Source organism: Mastomys coucha, unplaced genomic scaffold (genome assembly GCF_008632895.1).
Source record: "Mastomys coucha isolate ucsf_1 unplaced genomic scaffold, UCSF_Mcou_1 pScaffold7, whole genome shotgun sequence".
Classification (NCBI taxonomy): domain Eukaryota; kingdom Metazoa; phylum Chordata; class Mammalia; order Rodentia; family Muridae; genus Mastomys; species Mastomys coucha.
Window position 1 is genome coordinate 89046744 of NW_022196913.1, and position 6784 is coordinate 89053527.

At 35.2% G+C, this 6784-nt stretch overlaps 1 protein-coding gene across 9 annotated transcripts in view; it reads right to left on the minus strand.

The window, feature by feature from the left end:
* Positions 1-6784, minus strand: part of Trps1 (transcriptional repressor GATA binding 1) — a 234865-nt gene that overhangs the window by 108829 nt on the left and 119252 nt on the right. The window lies entirely within an intron of this gene.

A 6784-nucleotide genomic window follows, 5' to 3' on the forward strand; every position in this document is an offset into this window, starting at 1 on the left:
TGTGTGTGTGTGTGTGTACATCTTCCATTCCATTTCTAAAATAATTTTAAGAATGGAATAAAAAAACAGAGCAATGTATCTATAAAGACAGTTGATATCACCACATTTTAAAGAAACAAAAGCATCAGAAATCAAAGCCAGTTTTTGGTTAACCTTAATAGGAAGCTATCTATACTTGGATAAATTTCATAATTTCTTAATCATTTCATTTGTTAAAAAAAATAAAAAATTAAAGAACAGATGAGAATATATCCTACCTGTCCACATAGATGTTAAGTATGTGCAATAAGAGAGCAGACTTATTCAATGGGTCATCTTATTATTAGTTTTAAAAAATATTTGTACCATGTCAATATTTACATACATTTCTTTTAACTCAAATATTTATTTTGGTTGCAGTTTCTTCACAGTTCTAACAATAGAGGCATAAAGATGTCATGCCATTTGTGTGCCATTTCAAGACACTTATCCATAAAACTATACAATAGAAACTTACAAAGTAATACAAAATGCTGAAATTATGTTACATAAAATATAAAAGTGCATAAATGCAATGAAATTATCACACAGATGGTATCTTAGTCTAGGTCTACAAAATTCTACATGACTAAGATCAGTGATCAAAGATGATCCTTAAACTCTTTGAGTGGCTATACATTCATTTCAGAGTTTACATTCTTTTCTCTTTTCAGAAAGATTACTGTAGCTGATTAAATAGTCATAAGTTCTATCAGTTCTACTGTTCATAGATTATTACAATCAGTATATAAAGATGAAAAGGATTAATACTTCTATTGAAAGTACCAGATACATATTTAAATAAGCAACAAATCATTTACAGATACCCAAAATTGAGTATGATGGGCAATCTTCTGCTTGGTGTTTTAGTATACTCTCGATTTTGTATCAAACTGGTTAATTTTTCCCATGTTTATGTTATAAACTTTCTTATAAAGAAATTCTATGAGAAGATATATTATTGACTCAGTGCCCCACAATTTTAATTTGAAAATAATTTTAAGGAACTTCCCAACAGATACACAGGAAGGAACTGTGCACATCATTATAATACCAGGACAAAAAGAGGGCATATTCTACCACACAGTTACATTCATAAGCATGGACTTTTATCAACCACTGTTATATGAGATTCTGTGTTAAAAAGTGGTGGTGACATGGTATGCACTCACTGATAAGTAGATATTTGCCCAGAAGTTTGGAATACCCAAGATAAAAATTGATAAACCACAAGAAACTCAAGGAGAAGGAAGACTAAAGTGTGGATACTTTGTTCCTTCTTAGAAGAGGGAACAAAATACCCATGGAAGGAGTTGCAGAGACAAATGCAATGAAATTATCACAGAGATGGTATCTTAGTCATACAGATGGTATGGAGCAGAGGCTGAAAGATGGACAATCCAGAGACTGCCCCACCTGCGAATCCTTCGCATATACAATCACCACCCAGACACTATTGAGGATGCCAGCAAGTGCTGGCTGACAAGAGCCTGATATAGCTGTCTGCTGAGAGCCTTTGACAGTGCCCAACTAATACAGAAGTAGAGGCTCACAGCCATGCATTGGACTGAGAACAGGGTCCCCAATGAAGGAGCTACAGAAAGAACCCAAGGAGCTGAAGGGTTTGCATCCCATTTAGGAGGAACAATAATATGAACTAACTAGTACCCTCAGAGCTCCCAGGGACTAAACCACCAACTAAAGAGTACACATGGTGGGACTCATGACTCCAGCTGCATATGTATAGCAGAGGATTTCCAAGTCAGTCATCAATGGGAGGAGAGGCCCTTGGCCCTGTGAAGGTTCTATGCCCCAATGTAAGGGAATGCCAGGGCTAGGAAGAGTGAGAGGGTGGGTTGGTGAGCAGGGGGAGAGAGGAGGGAGTAGGGTTTTTTTTTTTTTTTTTAATATGAAGGGGAAACCAGGAAAGGGGATATCATTTGAAATGTAAATAAAGAAAATATCTAATAAAAAATAAAAACAGGTGCTGGTGAGATGGCTCAATGGGTAAGGGCACCGACTGCTCTTCTGATGGTCCTGAGTTCAAATCCTAGCAACCACATGGTGGCTCACAACACCCATAATGAGATCGAACGCCCTCTTCTGATGAGTCTGAAGACAGCTACAGTGCCCTGATTTATAATAATAACTAAATCTTTAAAATAAATAAATAAATAAATAAAAAACAAAAAAAAGTGGTGGTGATAGTGGAGGAGGAACACAGAAGGACAATGGATTGCATCCATTATAGCTTAATCGTCCTAATGGTGCACATATCTTGATCTCGTTAAAAGGTGTCACTTAAAACAAACAGAACCCAAAAGAAAACAAAATCTACAGCTTTTTATTTTCAGAAAAGTTATTTTTAATGTATATGTGTGTGTATACTCATGAGCACATGCGCATTTGTAGGTTTGTAGGGGTGCATTTGGAGGTTAGAAGAAATCACTGTATTCCCTGGGATTGGGCTTAAGTGCAGTTATGAGTTAGCCTATATAGATGCTTGGAATCACATAAGACCCTCTGGAAAAGCAGCAAAGACTCATAGCTATGAGCCATTTCTCCAGCTAGAAATACCACTTTTACTTGCCACACCTTAGAAATGAGGGAGAGATAAAAACCAGAACTTTGAGAACAAAGGAAAGGAGAAAAATCACAAAATTAAAAGAATAATTTTTAATGTTTGTAACTACAGTGTTAGACAGATTCCAGGCTTAACTTCTTGAAGTCAATTAAAGAATTGACATACGCATTTGCCTGACATTAGTAAACCTAACTTCATTGTTGTATTTGTGAAGAGTGTACTTAATACAATAATATTGACACAATAGAAATGTGGCAACAAACATAGTTACCTAGAAGCTCTTCCCCCGCCTAGTAGTCATTAACCATCTATGACTATTAAAATTCTGTTAACAGAAATTAGATACATTTCACCACATTTTGTGTCTCAATATGAAACTTAACACAAGATTTAACAATATTTGTGTAGCACAATTTTCCCTATCACAGAAATTTCAAACACAGAATAAAATAGAGGTGTCTTAAAATTTGGAGCCTGTTAAAGCAGCTCAGCACACTCTTCACCTAAAATGGTAACGGTAGCATTAGCACAGTCCACACGGCGAGATAGAGGTGGGAAGGAAATATTTGTACTGTGCACTCAGGGAAGAACATGATAGCAAGATAAATCAGGTTAAAATGGAAACATACAAATGGCTAAAGGACACTCTGGATCATTTTGTTTATAGTGGTACTGCTATAATGGACCGAGTTTCATTTTCCATAATTGAAGATCTCTGAAATACTTGGCAACCCATCCAAAGAAAATTCACCAGTATGATGAGCCTATGTGTGCCAAATTCCTTATTTCCAATAATATGCTACCTTTAAAAATAGACAAGACAAAAAATGTGATGAAGGAAGTTATTTTGTCTAGATCAACTGGGAGATAAAGAGAGGACAGAAGAGAGAAGAGGGAAGGAGGCAAAAATGGAGAGAAAGAACAAGAAAAGAAAGAAGGAAATGGGAGGGAGAGAATGTTAAGGACTGAGTAATAACTAGCATTCATTATTAAAAATATATGCCAAAACTAAAAGTCACAGCTCCTTCCCTTATGTAAAAGGCAATCAACAAACAGCTAAAGAGAAAACATTTATCCTATTCTAGTACATTAATAAAAGAATCTCCCAAATGGCATCATTAAATTATGTAGCAAAGAAGCAAACTATTTGTTTGTACTAGCAATAAATTAGATAGTCACATAAGGATTAATTGCCAGCTGACCCTTGAAACACTGCCCAGTAGCCCAATTTTGAGCACTCAGATTTGGTTTCCTACCAATAAATTTTAGAAATGAAAATCCAAATAATGTAATTCCTTGGTACGGTACACAGTGTGAGTCTGACTTTTTTCATTTTTTTCTAGCTGCCTTCCTACCTCTGAAGTATGTCTAGCATGCAATACCTAATATCTTCAGGTGTCCAATATTCTTTGGAACAAATAAATATCATGCAATTTATATACATATGTGTGTGTGTTTGTCATTTATTATGTCAGGTGCCATAATAAATTCAAATTTCATAATTGACAAGATTTTGATGAAGAGAAGTTGTCAGTTACATGAATGTATGACATGAACAGATATCATACCTTCAATTTTTCAGAAATGCATTGTCTTTAATGTTCCATATTTTATTCACAATTGCACATGAGCTTTTATCCCTTTCTAAATTGGAAAAGTGAATATATAAGGATATTACTATTTCTGAAAAAAGTTAGCAATAATACATTTAATTTTACCTAACATTTTCCATGGTTAGTATACACACACACACACACACACACACACACACAAACACACAGTCCATGGCAAGCTTAGAACAAAGAGAACAGACTAAGTTTTAAAACCTCTCATTCTTTTACAGAGTTTCAAATGCAGTAATGGTCAGTAGTCAGTGAATTTGAAGCAGTGATAGGTAAAGCTCCCTTTCATCAACCACTCGGACTTCTCTTGGAAATGGACCCAAGAACGAATGACAACAAAAGAGAAGAGGTGAGAGTACATTTACCTGTCCAACATTCAGGATAATTTACCTCAATCAAAATGAAGCATTGGGATATTTTCTTTCAGTTGACATTACTTCCTTTGATCTGATAGACTCTGACAAAATGCTCCTGCTCTTTAAAATTCAAATGACTACTGTTATCTATTCTCAAAGTGTCAGAATCTGAGTAAGGCATCACCAATCAAAACTTCTCTGTTTGTTTAACAGGAAACAGGAGGTTTTGTTTCCAACCTTCTTAGATTTCAATGGATAGATAAGTAAAACTTGAAAAGATGAAACATAATCAATAGTTACAGCTTTGTTCACCAAAAAGGGTTTAGTATTCACCTGTTGTCTCATTAGAGTAACTATTGCAGAAAAAAGTAAATGACTAATTTATGTGGACTGGAGTGCATGTGCACAGAGAGAGAGACAGACACATAGACACAAAAACACAGAGACACTGAGAGAAGAGGACTTTATCTGACAAAGTAAAATTCCAAGCTCCTTGCTTGCATAAGTATAAATGCATACTCTTTGCTTCCATAGCTGGCTTGTATCTCTTTATAATAGGAAAATAATTTTATGATAAATAGTATAAAATGAATACTTCATGCAACCAGACAAAATATTATAATGAAAATTATACACACCTGTGAAATCTCTCACTATGTCAGTTATGAACACAACAGTTTGACTCCAGAGAAAGATGAATAAAGTATTCAAAATATTACTGACCCCTACTTCAATACTGCTGTGATATATACATAAATCATTTTCATCTTTACTGCTTTTCATCAGTCTAGCTCATATCCACATAAGATTATTAGAGTTCTAATAATCTTAGGAGGAGAAATTACAAAAAAAGACAAATACCTAATTTCAAAACAAGCCCAGCAGACAAGTAGTTGTTTCAGATTAATATTGTCCTTTTTTTCTTTTTTCTTTTTTTGAGATGGTGTTTCTTTCTGTATCCCTGGCTGCCCTGGAACTCACTCTGTAGATCAGGCTAGCCTCGAACTCAGAAATCCACCTGCCTCTGCCTCCCAAGTGCTCGGATTAAAGGCATGTGCCACTACTGCCCGACTAGATTAATATTGTTTAACTTTGAAAATGGTAAACTATTAAACTTAAAAAGGTTACATGGTGAGTTATTTATCATTCATTTGGATATTTTGAGAAAATTAAAATAGAATCATAAGCGTCTTAAATAAAATCACTACACATCAGGATAGAGAATGGTGAGTTACTAACTCCATGAAAACAACTGAGGATAAAAATATTATCTTTGGTAATATCTTTGGTGGCGTCAAGTGTAATTTGTGTAATTTCATGTTGCGTCAAGCAGTTTGGACAAGGTCCCTGATACCAGGACTCTTGACATAAAAAACATTGACAGTTTAAGGGAGAAAAAGCTTCCAGAAGAAAAGAGAGAGAGCAGAAGTTTAAGATGGGCCTGGTGGTGCATGTCTGGAATCCCAGAATTTAGGAGGGAGAGGCCAGGGAAGTATGAATTCAAGATCTGATATGGCCAGGTTTTAAAATGATATTATATCAAAATATTGTGATTTTAATTTACATTTCCCAAATGACTAATGATGCACATTTATCAACTGATGTTCCATTTGTATATTTACTCTGGTGAAATGTTGTTCCAATATTTTGTTCATTTAAGACATTAGGTTGCTTGTTGTATTACTGTTGTATTTTTAATGTGCTTTACACTAGCTGTGAGTATACACTTACTTTTTTCTGGTCTAAAACTTTTTTTTCAAAATCACCATTGACAATAAAAGAAAAGAAAACAAAGAGGAAAGGGAAGAAAAAAGGAAGACAGCAGTAAGGGTGGTAGATAAAGAAGGAGGAAGATAAGAGGGGGAGAAAGGACAAAATGTAAAGAATAATTCAAAAAGCAGAATACAGTTCAGTGCAGAATTCATTGGATTGGTAGGAAAGAAGGGCTGAAAAGACTCCTGCAGAAATCAGGGGGCCACTGCTCAAAGGGTTAAGAGGTCACTGAGAAAGACAAGCAATTTCCTTCCCCGTGTCCCCCTGGAATAGAACTGGGTTGAAGAAGCTTCTCAATAAAGCAGAAGAGATTATGTACAAAGAAAATGATGTTTAGAATTAGAGAACCTATAAAAGAAGAAAGACACCCAAAGAGGTGAGAGGAGAGAGATACAGAGACGACAGAGACAGAATGGAGATGGGGGGAGGGA